Here is a 13950-nt window from a genome sequence, read left to right as displayed (position 1 = left end):
AGCGCTGCCATCCAGCGCTGCCATCCAGCGCTGCCATCCAGCGCTGCGGGCCCCGCACACCGCGCTGACCGCGCCGACCGGCTCCCGGCGCTGCCAGCCGGGGCACTGGCAGCCGCCTGCATCTCTGCGACCTGTGTCTCGTGTCCAGAGAGGGGCAGAGAAGCTGGTGAAGGGTCTGGAACGCAAGTCCTACGAGGAGCAGCTGAGGGAGCTGGGGTTGTTCGACCTGGAGAAGAGGAGGCTCAGGGATGTCCTTATCACTCTCTACAACTCCCTGGAAGGAGGTTGTGGCCACGTGGGGATCAGGCTCTTCTCCCAGGCAACCAGCGATAGGACAAGAGGATACAGTCTTAAGCTGCTCCAGGGGAGATTTAGGTTGGACATTAGGGAGAATTTCTTCACAGAAAGGGTGATTAGATATTGGAATGGACTGCACACAGAGCTGGTGGAGTCACTGTCACTGGAGGTGTTTAAGGAAAGACTGGACATGGCACTTAGTGCCATGGTCTAGTTGACATGGTAGTGCTCAGTCATAGGTTGGACTTGATGATCTTGGAGGTCTTTTCCAACCTAAATGTTTCTGTGACTGCTGCAGTGGCTCAGGTGACATTAACTGCACAGACACACCTTGGTTTGTTCCCTTGCCAGGGAAGCTACCATCCTAGTGTGTGCATTTACACTTGATCACATCACTTTTAACATGTCTGTTCTTCTATGCACTCATGGGCATGCAGGTGAAAGTAGCTGTCTCAGCCCAGTTATGTGGATTCTTGCCCACTGGTTTTACAGCTGGAATGCAAATTCTAAGCCCTATTCCATGGCTTAGAATAACACCTCTCACTCAGCTAATGCGTTCTCTGCTCAGCCTGTGGGCTGAGACCCTTTGTCTCAGATCAACAGTGAACAGATCAACCCACTGTTTAATCCTCTGCACCACAAGAACATTGCAAGAGGCAACAGCTTGTGTGGAGGACTTTGTGTTAGTCATAGCAGGTGCCACATGTCAAAATGCCTCTGCAACTTGAGACGTGTGCAGCTGGACAAAATCTTGCCTTACTGAAGGAAATTAGATTGCTCATCTTCCTCCTCTCCCCTTCTAAATCTGAGTCCTTAGGTCACAATGCTCATACTTTCCACATACAGTTCTTGGGACGCTGCTTGTGGCAGCACCTGAGAAAATAGGCTTGGTTTGAAAATATATGGTACATGTTTCAGATGAAGGGAGCCCGAAGGAATCATAGACCAAACAGAGGGGGGAAGGAAGAGGGAGGAAGTTGCAATTGTTACTTGGGCCATAACGACTGCAGCATTCATGTCTATGCTATGAATGGGTGGTTGCAATACATACTCATACTATTCACCCACTTGCCATCACTTGGGGCACAGAGGAGGTAGGTGACAGGTATGGAAATAGAGCAGCTTCAAATCAAAATCCAAGCCTTGGCTTAGTACCAGCAGGAATTAGATTTCAGACTCTACATATGTTGAGCATGTTGTAGGAGGATGCAGGTTATGCTCATAGCAGAGGAACACATCAGGGACTTGTTCATCTGAGCAAGGAGATGAACAGAAAGAGGCTGGTTTTGGCAATTGCTGGAAAAGATTGTGCCGTAATATTAGTGCCATGGTGTTAGGAGAATCTCAGCTTAAAAGGGAATTCTGTGACCCTTGCATCAAAAGTTTGGATTTGAGTTGTTTGGGTTTTTTTCTGCATGATGAAAGAAAAGGGGAAGGTGCTTTTCCCCACTGCAGACTTGCTCTGCTGGGCTTGGGGCCAAATGTTCCTGCACTTTTTGCTGTCACTATTCTCACCCTTTGCATCTTTTGAGATGGGCTGTTGAAAAATAAGTCAAACACCAGACCAAGCTCTTCTTAAAGAGAAAACCTTCAAAGGGCAGAGAAGGATCTGGGATGCTCAGTTTCGCCCCTTCAATAGTGTGATAATTTACACTGTATCAAGGTTTGCTTAGTTCTTGTTAGGCAATCCACAAATATCAATCAGTATGTCTTTGCTTTTCTAGATGCAAAAGACTACAGTAGCACAGATTTTTCCACGCTTGTGTGACAAAGTTCAGTTGTTAGTGGAAACAATGTGGTCCCTGTTAGAGCCTTCAGGTGTGAGCAGGACCTACTCTTCTGCTTTCCTCAAAAACTCTGTGCACTCCAATCAAAGCCCTTTTCCTTTCCTGAGACTGGAGTCTGGTATTTGACTTGGAATGTGTTGCAAACAATCTGGCTACTATAGTTTAATAATTTACCACGTATCACTTGACCTGCCGCACCACAAAGTTGCTTTTCCCTTTCTACCTTGAGTCAAACTCACACAGTGGTGTGTGCATCAGCTGAGGCACGGTAGTTCATTAAGCTTGTGACTATCTACGTGCACACTCACATAGACACCTCATCTACCTACCTAACCTTTGGTAATTCAGAAATAATCTCACTCCAGGGGGCTAGACTGGATGCAGTTATGTTAATAATCTCAGAACAACGTGAGTATTTGGGGAGGGGAGTAAAAGAAGTTCTGCAATAGCTAGACCTTGCTTGCAGATGAAATCTCTTGACCTGCTTGCTCTTCAGCCAGGCATGGCTTTTGAAAAGCATGTGAGGCAACCTGTGAGGCACTGGTAAGTAAAAGATGGAAGAATATTCAGATGATGGACTTGCCCATGGGAAGACATGGTTCTCTGTGCCACTTAGCAGGAGATGCCCTGGGAAGAGCCACCCCTGCGTTCCCAGGGGAAAGGGATCTTGGTCAGACTGACAGAGCCAATTTGTGACAAAAAAAATGTAAATCTGTCAATTTGCCAATTGTCAATCTGCAATTATGTCTTGTGGTTTTTCCAAGGGCTCATGCTTGTATCCTAAAGCCATCTCATTTTTTGGCCCCCCTTCTAGCTTTAGAAGGTGGAACAGAAGATAAAAGAGAACCTGTTGTTACATGCAGAAGGCCAAAGCACCCAGCATCTTTGCATCATGAAGGAAGCTGAAAACATAGAGAGGTGACAAGCTGGAGGTGTCTTGGCTCAGAACATCTGGATTCTTCAAAGTCAGCTCTTTTCAGGTGAGTGTTACCTGCACAGAAGCCAATTAATGGGATAGTTTAACTGAAAATCGGTCTCACCTACTCCCACACACCTTGTAAGCACAATAACTAGAGGGAAGCTTTGTAAGGCTGCAAGTTGGGGTCAGGGACAAGTGCAGTTCTCGTTCCTTGCTGATTCCCATTTCCTGGCGTTTCAGATTAAAACTGACTGTTTGCAAATCATGAGAAAAGACATTTCAGACTCAAGGCATAACTACAGCTGTGGTCAATTGCTTCTCAGGGTGTCTGACTTTTGTGTAAGGTGTAGGCAGATGCCTTTGGCCAGGCTTATGGCTTCATGTGAATGTGCTCTGTGGAGTCTTCTCAGCAAGCCAGAGACACTGTATTTGCTCCTGTTTCTGAAAGATGTTGGATGCAAGCTTGTTCTCTCCCCTGAAGATAGGGCAGCTCTATAACTTGCTTTCTGACTCAGAGTTGTTACTTGAGTTTGGTTTGATGGCTGTGGCATTCTTCAGAATTTGAAAGCTTTGAATTTGTGCAGAGTGACATCTGCTTGTCCATGCTGACATCAGGATATCAAGGATATCATCTCTTGTCTGGGCTTTGCCCAGCTGATGGTGTTTTTTTGGAAGCAAACTCATTGGACTTTGTGGTGACCCTTGTGGATACTGGTCGTGCCAATCAAGTCTGGGGTTTATATATACTTTTTTACTGTAGTAGAATAGAGATTAATTTCCAATTAAGTAATTAGTCTTTTTTCCCCTCTTCCTAGTACAGGGTGTATGGTAGGTGGCTTATCCTTGCACAGGGCCATTCCTGCTATCTTAGTATTGCTTCAGTTCCCCGTGCTGCAGAGTGGCTGATGCTGTGACTGTAATTTAGAAAGAGCTCCCAGAATTTGTATGGCCTGGGGTTAAAAACAGTCCTTTCTGTTAAAGAGAGGCAACGGGGAAAGCATGAGTGGGCTTGAAGATAGGGAACATGAGACAGGAAGAAGGCTGTGACTAGTGAGAGATGGTCATTTCATTGGCATGGAACCAGGGGCTGTGTCAGTGTGCCTGGTTATTCCTGCAGGTGCCTGGTGTGTCTCTGGTACCATAGGTAGGTGCTGCTGTCATCATAGCTGTTCATAGCCTCCTCGGGATATGAGAACACCACACATGTACTTGATGAGCATCACAGCCGTTTTTATTAGCCATATTCTCTTCTCTCTCAATGGATACACTATTTTTCTGGCAGGGGAAAGGCAGCCTCTTACCCCCCACGTCCTCAAATTCTGTGAAGTTGCAGTAAAAGAGCTGAACTTGGGTCTCTGCCCCTCCTCCCTGATTTTTAAAACCACTTCAAAGGTGAGCTGGAGGACGATTGAAGCAACTGGTTCTGCCGGGCTCGCCGCCACTCACCTTTCGTGCCTCTCCCCTGCAGAACAAAGCACGGCATTTCCCTTTGATTTCCACCTTTGAACACCATAGGGGACAGAGTCTGAAACGGCCTATGACTTTTTTGGTGTCTCTGCTCCGGTGCCTTCCTGAAACATTGGGCGGATCAGGACAGGACTCCAGGGAGGGGACTCGGCTGGTGGCTAAGTTGGCTGTCGGTGTAGGCTGGCCGATGGGATGCTCCATCCCTCCTGGGTGTCACAACCGGCATCCCCCAGGTTTGCAGAGAGGGTGAGGTACTGTGCGCAGCGAGGGGAGAAAGGAGCTACAGGCTGTCTGAGTCGATGGCTTTCACTGACATACGCAGGGGTTCCAGAGCCCATCCTGGCTGCCCCTGGCTGGCAGTATGTGTCACCTCCCGGCACAGATGTTGCCCGAAGGAGGGGTCTGCCCCGTTCGCCATTTCTCCCAAGAAGAGATGGCACACGGCGAAGCCAGTGCGTGCTGCCAAGTCTCCTCCCACTGGGGAGGAGAAAAGCAGCGAGTGCTGCAACCAGTGCCCAAGGCACAGTCTGCTTGCCTCTCTGAAAGGGATGCCTCGTCCTGTGTCACAAGTGCGGGGCTGGATGCAGGGGAGGGGAGGAAAGCAGGACTTGTTTTTGCAATATGAATTTCCAGACCTCCTTCTGTGCCATCAGGACCTGAGAGGTTTGCAAAGCTTTAACACATAGGGCTGTCATGTGCAAACAGGCAGTAATGCAGGCCATCCCTGCATCATGTGAGGGTGATGAAGCCCACCTAGTACTGAATCAATAGCCCCAACTCAGTGTCCCAGAGCTCTCTTATCAAAATGCAAACAGAACTTGTCTCTGCTCAGCTTGTGAGGTGATAGGATTGTGCCGTGCAGCTGCACAGCATGCGTGGTATTTAGTGGAGGTGCTGCAGGTCATGGCCGCGATGCTGGAAACAGTGGGACACTGACTCGAGGAGGGAGCAGTGGTAGTAAGGCAGTAGGAATTGGTGACGTTGAAGGAAGTACCAGATGACAGTCTCGGGTTAAGGTGAATATATTTGATCTCTGTTATTCTGGTGAAACTCTCCATGCCACATGTAGGTGGTGTCACTTTTATAAGTGTTGTGAAGCTGCAGAATCGAAAGGAAACCTCCTTTGCCTGCTGGTTCAGAGCCAGGCTGGATGCCTATACATGGCTGCTTATGTGACAGTGCCGAAAATGCAAATACATTTGTGTTTGTATGTGTTTCACTTCTTAGCCCCCAGGTGCAAGAATTGATGCTGGAATCACACTCAGCTGCCTAAAGCAGGATGACCCATGTGTTGGGGCATAAGCCGCTGCATAAGACCACTCTGTGGGATTCAGACTTCCTTGTCCTGCTAATGCAGAGTCACTGAGATTAGGAGGACCATGTCAGTGAAAGTTTAGTCTGAAAAAAACCCCTTCTCTTAGTACTACTGCTTAAAACAGGATATTGTATCTTTAAGGCACCCCCTTCTTATTCCCTTAATACCTCGAGGCCTCTGAGTGATTCTGGAGGAGAGGATGAGTGCAGGAGTTTAAGGCATCTTTCCCTGCCCTGCTGCACTGCTCACTTGCTGCTCCGAAGGCTGTGCTTTGCTATTTCCATGGAAACCATTAGTTGCTAAGCGACCGGAGCATCATCTGTGCTGAGCCCTCGCATCTAATTATCCCATCACGGTGGCTGAGAGGGGCTTGGGGGGGATTAACTCCTCTACCATGGCAGATCCGTTGACAACAATTTAGTCACATTTAAAGGGGCATCGTCTCCCTTCTGCCACACTTATCAACACTCTCTTGCTTGGGCAATTAGCTTGGCTTTCTTGCACTGTGTGACTGTGAGGAGGAATAGAGTTTTCTACAAGCAGCAGACACACTATCTGTGCTCATGGTATGCTTGCTGCCCTTGCATGGAGCTCTGCTGGGAGCTCTTCTTTCTGTCCAAATTATGCATGATGCATTTAGCTGTACATTTGGATCATGCAGTCCTTGCCTTGTGGACTGTGTCTGGGCCATACTTATAGTCATTTCTGTTGTGATAACCTTGATGCTGTCCTTATTGCCTCTGTCCCTAAACCTGATGTCATGTCTTCTCTGTATCTGGGGTATTGCTGATTCTTTAGAATTCGACAATGGAAGAAGTGGGGAGCTTGCTGTCTTCTGTCTGTCTGCAAACTAAAACAAACATGGCATAGTTTGGTATTACCTTACTGTTTGCTACTGGGAGGGATAAAGATTGTCTTTGAGGAGCACTGAAAATCTGAGGGGTCAAGTAACAACTAAGGAAAAACCTCATTTCCTGGACCTCTGTGAGTTGACAAAGCCACTAGCTGCCTGGTGAATTTTGCACATTCAGATAAAATAGTCAATCTGAGAGCTAATTCTGATTTTGAGTTTGCAAACACAGGGTCGATGGTAGTGCAGGACTCAGCCTACCTGCCATGACAGAATGCATTTGAGTGGGGTTTCCAGACTTGTGAGGAGAGTGATAGTGGTTTGAGTGACCTTTAGACAAATGCCAGAGTTTCATGAAAACCTGATTGCACCAGGTCCATGCTTGGGTAAATTGTATCAGCTTCTTGCCTGCTCCCATCAGAATGTATAGGGACTGATTCCTCAGTTTTCACTTTTTCCTTGGAAATAGTTGCTTTGTGAGCACTGAGGTGATTGCTTTTCTAGTGGCTGAATCAGTGAGAATGGGGGGGTTTATTAGAAAGTTTTCCTTGTTTTTTTACTGCCTAAGTCTGTAAGCCAGCTGAGTGTTACTGCAAAGCTCCCTAGCAGTGTTTGCTATGCCTTGTATAGACAGTGAGAATACAGCTTCAGCAGAAGGGTGGCCCATCCTTACCTTTGAAAACAAGAGAATCCCTAATACCTCCCCAAACTGACTTTGTTTGTGTGCTTCCTTGAATTGTAATGTCTTTCACTGAAGCCAAAACCTTCAGGCACTATCCAGCCCTGGCAATATGTCATGCCAACCTGTTAGCACTGCTTCCACCCCTCTCCATTGGCACAGGACCAGAGCGTGTGGCTCTTCAAGGGCTGAATGACCAGGGGCTATCTGGGATGGGCTAACTTGGGAAGATGGAGCAGGTGCCCCCCCTCACTCTCAGGGTAGACAGATGATGGTGATTATTATTAAGAGCTCTCGTAATGATCTTGAGGAGGGGCAAGTTCAGGAGAGAGACATATTTTGTCGTGAAAATGGGAAATGTAATTAAAGTCCACATGTTAATTAAGAGATGGAGGGGAGAAATAGATGGATTTCTGCCCAAAGTCTCACTGGCATCGCCAGTTGGGCACTTTGCATAATACTAATCAACAAGGAAGAAAGGCTTTGGAGGAGACGCATGAAAGAGGGAAGTTTTGCACAGAGGTTACTGTGGCTTTGAGTGGAGTGCACTGTCAAGGAAAAGCTTTGTTTTCCCTGGCCAAGGCTGGGAAACTGAAAAGGGGAACGGTATCCACAGCCTTTTGCATTTGGTTCCTTGGTGTAAATTGGCTGTGTCGAGACTCAGGAAGAGACAGTCCAGGCCTGATGGCCCATGAGTGTTTCCCTCTGGCCTGCCTAGGCACCTCCCTCTTCCCTGCATGGGGATTTTCAGACCTTGGAGCATCAGACCAGTGCACTCACCCTTTGAAAAGAGGTGCATGTGAGAAAGTTCCTGAGCTCCTGTTGCCCCATCAGCAGTGGGTGTCCTGGCCAAGCACAAGTCTAGGGCAGCTTCTGGGACAGCAAGTGAGGATATCCCACAACATCGTGCACATCAGGGCAGCTGCAACCTGCCCCTCTGGAAGCGTGTAAGATGTCTAATCAGGTGCAGGTCCCTGGTGGTTTCAGGTGCTCTAATAAGGAGTTTTATGCTTGCTTTTTTCTCTCAGGTCAGGAGTCAATGAGATTACAGCTCTGCTGCTCTGACAGGGCAGGTACAGTGGGAGAACCTCACAGACTTGGGTCTCAGACTTTTGCCACATAGGACAGATCTGTGGAAACACATTTGGAAATTACATCTTCCCTCTTTGTAGCAGGGACTAATGTATTGAACAAGGGGATCCTCCCCTCCGTCAGCTGTGCCAGAACCCCATTACCACAGTTTGGAAAAAGGAGCTGCTTTCACACGTGCCTTGTGTGAAGCTAAAGCAGCTTATGGGAAGTGGGGTGAAAATGAGTAGAGGAGGTGTGACTGCAGGGGAGTGTGATGCACCTGCCTATGAGAGTGTACTGCACAATTTGAATGCATCTGTGAGGAAAGAGGATAGTGGTCCATGTGTGTCTGATGCTGTTTGGGGGAGTAGAGGGTAACTACTTCTTTGCAAAAGTGAGAAGAAGGTTGTCTGCACGCAGAAATTAAGGGAACTGCTCAAAATGTAATTTACTGTGTGTTAGGGACTCACAGGGATCAGGGGAAGAAAGTGTGCAAGCTTCTGACTCATGCACAATGTCCCAGAGTCAAGAAGGAGTAATCTAAAAGCTGCTTGAGCCATGTTCTGCATGTTAATGAGGGAGGCAGTGCTCACAAAAATGCTGCAGCCCAGCTCCTGCTGCCCAGCTTTGCTACCAGTGTAGCTGCTTCCCTGAAAAGAGCAAAAGGGCTTGTGCTGGCAGAGAGTGCATGAGGACTTGTGCAGAATGGTTAGCATGCCTCCTCACGCCATCCAAAGCTAGGTGGGATGCTCCTTTTGTACCCATGGGTTTCTCGGTGGAGAGCAGCACCCCTCTACTCGAGCAGAGCATAGCATTAGGCAGAACCAGGGCAAAACTTGAGGAAGAGTGACGCAGCTCTTGTCTGTCAAGCACAATGAATTTGATTTGTAAGATTGTCTGTGTCTTTCCTGGTGGATGAACACTGTGCTGGAACAGCAATGACACAGCACCATTGCACAGTAGCTGGGACAAAGAAATTAAAGTGAGGGAGTTTTGGAAGATAGAAAGTCACTGCTGAAGTTGGAATTTGGCCAGAACACTGAGTCGAGCAGCCAGACTTCCCGAAAATGTTGAGGGATTTGTAGTGGCTTGTTTGAAGTATGGCACTCAAAGTATTGTGGTTCCTTCCACGTGGCTGGCTGGGTGGGAGGTTTCCCAGCTATTGGATGGCCAGCAGTGTTTGCAGTTTGCTCCCTGACCTAGAAGTGGAGCTGTGGAATGTCTCGCTCTATCCACTGGGCTATATGGCATCCATGCTCTTCCTTTTCACTCTTGTGCTCTCTATTTTGCTTTTCTTTTAATTTCCTTTCAGCATCTTGGGACTTAAAGCACTTCCAAGAAGAATTGACGTTAGGAGAGCAGCAGCTGAGGAAGCTTGCCAAATGCTCTACATTGGCTGACAGCTCTTCTCAAAAGCAGATGGTTACTAATTAAAGGGACTCAAGTATGGAGGCTGCATTGGCTTTCTATTTGTTTTTCCTTCCTCTGATGAAAAGATTTTGTGATCTTGGAGGAATCTTCCCTGGGAAGTCCTGTTCTAGTGCTTGTAGTCTGTGGTGATCCCAGTGCTATTTGCTGCAGGATCTTTCTAAGGAAGCAGGCTCACTGTTTGCTCTAAACCCAAGGTAGCTGCCATGGGAGGTAGAACAGAAATGCAGCTTTAAAAAGAAAACACAAAGTGGGAGACGAAAATGAAATATTGGGAAGAGCTCTTCTTGGAGATCTTTGTCTAGACCTTTCCTTGAGGCCTTGTATTGTCAGTAGAAACAAGCCTGACATCGTGCTACCCTTTTGACTCTTGCCATCCTTGGGGAACTTGTTCCTCAGCCTGCTGCACTTTTCACACAGAGGAATCTTTTACATGGCCACTCTTGGGCCATCTGCATGCACATGGGCTGCTCCATGTGGCTTTTCTCCATGGTACTGGGAGGTGGATGGCTGGGAAGATGAAAGGCAAACACAGCATGTTTCTCTCTTTATTTTCAAGAACATTTGGTTTCTAGAGCCAATCTTAACAGATGCACTGTCAACGCTTAGCGGTTCAACCTCGTGTGGAAGAACTGCATATGAGGAAAACTGCATTGGCAGTAACAAACACCTCCCACTCAAATTCATGTCCATGAAAAGTGTAACAGCTTTGTCTCAATTAAATTCCAGAGCTGTGGTCCTCCATTGCTGAAAGTTTGCTCGTCCCCTCTACCACTGCCCCTTCCTCCTTCAAATGCAACCTCTGCCCAATTTAAGTGAATATGGCACAGTTACTTAAGGAACAAAGAAGCAAGCAAATGACAATTCTTTAAAAGGTAGCATTGCAATTGTTTGCAACTTCCTGTGCACACTCTTAACCTGTGAGGCCAAAGCACGAATTTTCTGGACAAAGAAAAAGGCAACAAGAAGGTGGAGCAGCATCTCCTGCCTGTCTCTCAACCACACCACAGTCACCACATCAGCTTTCCTGCAGAAACAGGCAGGAACTCTCTCAGCTACAAGGAAGAGCACAGTATGTACCACCTTGGTGCTGGCTTCCCAAGCTGACAGAGACAAGAGAGGCCCTTGGGGCAAGCAGGTAGTCTCATAGACTCACCGTGTCCAGAACTCCTTTTCATAGGTGTGGATGAAGAAAAGACCAAGCTAAAGACCACATGAGCTGAATTACTTCATCTAGTACCTAACAGTCTTGCCATATTTCCCCAATTCCTCCCTCTAACCACTGCCTTTATCCCAGTTATCAGAAGCTTTGCAACTTCCCCATCCTCTGACAACCATAGCATCTTGTCCAAGATGGAAAAGGGGAAAGAGAAAGGGGAAAAAGCGGGAAAAGGGAAAAAAAGAGTTTTTCCAGAAGCCAGTGAATAGCAACTGTGAACATAGTTCCCATGGTAACAGCAGGATCCAGGGGAAGAAAAGGGAATGTAAATCGGATTATTAGGGGGATGAACAGGGAGGAACAAACAAACCAGTTGCATCTGCCAGCCCAGCCAGGCCACTCAAACACCACCTGCACCGTGTGCCCAAGTGCCAAATCCTCTTCTCACCTTAACTCCTGCCCAGAGAGCTCCCTGGGCAGCACTTCACCCTACTCCAGAACCACCCTGGGAGGCGAGGTCCCCACAGCACAGCAGACCTCCTGAGGGAGTCCTGCCTCCCCACACCCCCAGCTCAGAACCTTTCCCTGGAGTGGAACAGTCTCTCTATAATTAATGCAATATATTACTTTCACTGTCTGACATCTTAACCATAAATGAGAAGGAGGCTCAAAAATGCCCTGAACATTAAAAAAAAAATCAAAGAGAAGTAACTTGTGAGGCCCAAGACTTATGTTACTTCACCCACAGGGTAGAGCAAGTATTCCACCGTGACATTCCAGCAAGGACTTGCACTCTGTGGAGCAAATACAGTGAAATCAAGGCAGCTTTCAGTAATGCCAGGAGAAGCACAGCCACTGCAGCATCAGATGGACTTAAACCAGCAAATCCAACAGCAGCAGAACCTGTTCCAAGCAGGGCTCCCAGGCTTGGGAACAATCTTCCCAGCCCGAGAAAGGACTTCAGCATCTGGGCTGCTCTGTAGACCCAACTCTCGTAAGCTGCTCGCTGCAGACTCTGATGATGCTTCCCAGCCTGGAAAGGGTCAAGGCTCAAAAACACCTCCTGGGGTTTTGCTACTTCTTTTCATCTCTGTTATATTTCCTTAAAGACAGAGATCAGCTGTCTGGATCTGGCTTGACTTCACAGCAGAGCCCATGGTCACACTCTGCAGCACAGATTGCCTGTCTTCAGAGGGACACACAGATTTGCTGTGCTGTGCTGGAGTCCTTTTGGAGGCAGGCATGAATATTTCATGACAGGGAGAGGATGCTTCAGCAGCACCACACAGATGTGGATTTGCACTGTGCTGTGAGGGACAAAGGAGGACAGACTCAGGTCAGCACAGATCCCAGGCAGTCCGCTGAGAAGAGAAGCTCCCCAAGGGTAAAGGGGTCTCCTGGGCCCACCCACCCTTGTTCTGCAGGGCCAGCTGTACGAGGAGCCACAGGTAGTGCCAGCAGCTCCTGCACACACTTGCCATCCTTCACCCAGCAGAGAAAATTGCAGGTTGGCCTGGCCTGGTGGGGGGTAGCAGGGCAGCCCTATTGGTCTCCAGGACATCCTCAGTACCATAACACTGTAAGATTGCTGCACCAGCCCCAAAATACAAGATGTAACCAAATGATCATTCTTAACTGGAGCCCAGGCACAATATTCAACTGGAACCAGAAAAGACATCTCTTGGGGGCCTGGACTGCATTTGTCACAAACTGTATTGACGCTCTTTGATTCAGACACTCAATGCAACTTCCTCCATTCAAAAGGAGAGTGAGGTTTGAGATCCCTGTTTTGACTTTTTGCAATCTGTAGAGCAGGTCCTGTCTGAGAGTCTTCGAAAGTCTGGAACAAAAGGAGCACTTGTGACTCCAGAGTACATATAAAGGGCAGAAAGAAAATGGACTGAACAGCACGACACAGGACTGCCTACAGCAGAGGTCAGCTCATCTCAAACTCTTAAGCATGACTTAGCAGCAAAATGATCAGGGGTCTAGTACTGAAGCGGATTCCTATGTGCAGTCCTCTATGGAAGGAATTATCAACTGTCCTGGTTCAAGTCCCCCAAAGTCCAACCATGCAGCAGTGATGCCAATAGGTGGATGCTGATCTTGTTACCTGTGGCCAGACACACAGCCCTCCTACAGCCCTGATGTTGCCTCCCACCGAGGAGATCACTTGGTTCTCAGTATCTACACCTTATTAATGGCAGTTGTAGAGTGTATTAAGGTACCTGTTACGCAGGTATTCAAGAAGGGCCACCCGTGCAGGAAGGCATGATCTAATGGTCTAAAGGACATAGTCTTAAGCTGTGCCAGGGGGGGTTTAAGTTGGAAGAATTTTTTCAGAGAAAGGATGATTAGACTTGAAAGAGTGACTGGACTGCCCAGGGAGGTGGTGGAGTCACTGTCCCTGGAGGTGTTTAGGGAAAGACAGAACATGGCACTTAGTGTCATGGTCTAGTTGACATGGTGGTATTCATAGGTTGGACTCAATGATTTCAGAGGTCTTTTCCAATCTAATTGATTCTGTGATTCTGTGGTTGAGGTGCCAGCTGTACACCACTGCTGCTGGCGGGCATGGTGGGTTTGTATCTCCTCGTATTCTAGCCCGGAGATAAGGATGTATTGCATGCTGCAGAAATCCATTTCCTTGCTTCTGCGCCTGGATGTTAAAGCTCTGTTTGGCATTTGTCACCGGAGCCACGGTCTATCCTTTTCCTCTTAATCAAAACATCCCCTTCTGCTGTGCATAAGCTGCTGTTCTGTCATGCACAGCCCCGGAGATGCCTGCATCTCCTTTGCATCCTCTGAGGGAGGAAGGGATGTAGTACGAGAAATATAATAGTAGGGGAAATACAATAAGGCGACGTGTTTTCTGGTGTTACTCGGACCCGCCCGCGCCCGCCAGGTGGCGCCACTGGGCCCCGCCGCCTCCTGCGGGAGGAACCGCCGGGTGCTGCGGGACTGGGACCCGCCGGGTG

At 48.0% G+C, this 13950-nt stretch overlaps 1 protein-coding gene across 2 annotated transcripts in view; it reads left to right on the top strand.

Annotated features, from left to right (window-relative positions):
• Positions 1 to 2927: 2927 nt before the first annotated feature.
• The window catches only part of BCL9L (BCL9 like), a 67938-nt gene continuing 56915 nt past the window's right edge, over positions 2928 to 13950 (top strand). Inside the window, exon 1 of one of the 2 annotated variants that reach the window (XM_027699418.1) lies at positions 2928 to 3064. The gene's annotated coding sequence lies outside the window, so the exon portion shown is untranslated. The remainder of the gene's footprint in view (positions 3065 to 13950) is intronic. The other variant, XM_027699417.1, reaches the window with a different exon arrangement.

This window comes from Neopelma chrysocephalum, unplaced genomic scaffold, assembly GCF_003984885.1.
Source record: "Neopelma chrysocephalum unplaced genomic scaffold, ASM398488v2 Primary Assembly neopelma1_138, whole genome shotgun sequence".
NCBI lineage: Eukaryota > Metazoa > Chordata > Aves > Passeriformes > Pipridae > Neopelma > Neopelma chrysocephalum.
Note: the sequence above shows the minus strand (reverse complement) of the source record. Positions and strands in the feature narration are given on the sequence as shown.